Genomic DNA, 2,323 nt, shown 5'->3' on the forward strand with positions numbered 1-2,323 from the left:
TATATATATTAATACCAATATATTATATATATAAATTAAATGAATAATATTTATAATCAACAGTTATATTTTTTTCTCATCCACAATTTTTAGCAATGTATTATAATTTTATGGGAGCTTGTTTCTATGTATTATGAGATTGCTTCTCCTCAAAAGATAAATGCAATGCTATGATATTTTAGAATGTAATATACAGTAATATGGTACCTTAGAATTAATTATACTAATAACTTAATTTATAAATTAACAAATTTGTAAATTAATATCTAAAAGAGTGATGCTATTGATGCTAACATTTTCTGTTGCATATCATCTGTTTTCATAACATTGAAGCTGCACTGTTAATGCCGAGCCAACTAAATAAATAACCAACAGACATATGAAACATTGAGAAGTCTGATTTATTTTACTCAGTACATTCTTGTAAATAATGAAAAAAAACACTTAGCATTGCATTCTATAATCAGTTATCTTAATTGCTGTTCTCTAGTTTTATTGGGTCTGTTCTGTGTAAATATATTTATTGAACTGCTGCTTGATGGTGGAACTCTTATTGAGATATAATATGTTTGTGCTCGATAAATTCTGCATTTAGCTAACTAAATTATATAATTGAATAGTTTAGCAGTATAGTATTTAAAAAAATAAATAAAAAGATTTCCCTCATTAAATAATTCCATTGTAGCTACTGATTTAAAAGGGCAGCATGACTGTACTTTAACTGCATTAAATTATGAGTGGTTTGTAGCTTGGGAAGGTACGGTTTCAAAGTAGCTTCCCCAACAGTGAAACCAAAAGCCTTGATTGGTGTCATTTACTGCCCTCTGTGCCTCTGACCAATAGGCTTGAATTATCAGTGGTCTGTGCCCAGCTGGCAGCTCTGTATCTTTCCTCTATACTCCAGAGATCCTGTTCATTAAACAAACCCTGGAAGGGAGCAGCCGCACGGCTCTGCATTAGCTGCTTTGTTCACTGGAAAATCCACCTGGATTGTGTTTTCGCAGGCTATATATAGTCTCGCCTCTAAATGTAAACCACCTGTGCTGGACTAAGACAAAATTTCCCAAAGATTTCCCAAAGCTGGCTGAGAGATGTGGCAGCAGAGCTGGCAAAATGTGCACCAAGTCCAATCAAATGCCAGTTTTAAATGAACTTCCTTAGGCAGTATTACAGGTCAGTTAAGTTGGACATGACAAGACAAGTGACACCTAGATGTTTATTGCAAAAATTTTAAGTGTAGTGATTTTAAACTTGATATTGCTGTCACAAACAAATTAGATAAAACTTATTGCATTTTTAACAGATCTTTTTCATTAACTGCGTACACGTACACATTTGTATGAAAAAAACAAAAAACAAAACTGCAAACCAAGTGTGCCGCACATGTCCTGAAAAGTGAAGACAAAACAAATTAATAAATTAATAAGCTATAACTATATTAAATATACATGTAAATACAAGGTTCAGTATGTAAAGCTTTTTAAACTGATGAAGCTTGTTTTCTTTTGAGCTCCTTGTAATATAAATTATTTAAATTCAGTTGATTCACTTGCATTGATATAGTCAGTAGCTGCCTTCTAAAACTTTCACTGCAGCAGTGTTTATTCCTGCCTTGAACATGTGTTTTGAATTCATGTCTTCATCTTCAAATGAGAAGTGAATTGTGCTGACTCTCGCAAGAAGTCAGTGTGTTCCGTGTGATTGGCTGTTTGCCGCACATGTCACATTTTCAGGTGCACGCAAACTCTGGATCAAATCTGAGTTGACAAAGTACGTTTATACTGAGCGTTGTGAGCGTTGTGCAACAGCTGATTCTGATCTAAACCGGGGGCCTGTACCATGATGGTGGCTGAACAAGCTCGGGGTTACAGGATTAATTATGAGTTGACAAAACCAAACCAGTCCAATCCGGCTTTGTTGGTACCATGAAGCGGATCATCAACTTTCTCTGTCAACTCAGGCTTTATCCTGAGTTAATGGAGCACATGCAGGCCACAGACTTCTAAGGCCCCTCCGAAGTGCATGAAGGAAGCTCCGCCTTCGCAGGATTTCCTAATTGCGACACCAGGGGCCTGTACCATGAACCATGTACCAAAGTTGATGGTCAGCATCATGATACCAACAAAGCCAGATTAGATTGGTTTGGTTTTGTCAACTCAAAACTAATCCTGTAGCCCTGAGTTTATTCAGCCACTATCATTATACCGGCAGTCATATCACCCTGTAGCCCAAGACTGGTTGCCCACTGAAGCTAAGCAGGGCTGAGCCTGGTCAGTACCTGGATGGGAGACCTCCTGGGAAAACTAGGTTGCTGCTGGAAGAG

This window comes from Sinocyclocheilus anshuiensis, unplaced genomic scaffold (assembly GCF_001515605.1).
Source record: "Sinocyclocheilus anshuiensis isolate Anshui unplaced genomic scaffold, SAMN03320099.WGS_v1.1 scaffold777, whole genome shotgun sequence".
NCBI lineage: Eukaryota > Metazoa > Chordata > Actinopteri > Cypriniformes > Cyprinidae > Sinocyclocheilus > Sinocyclocheilus anshuiensis.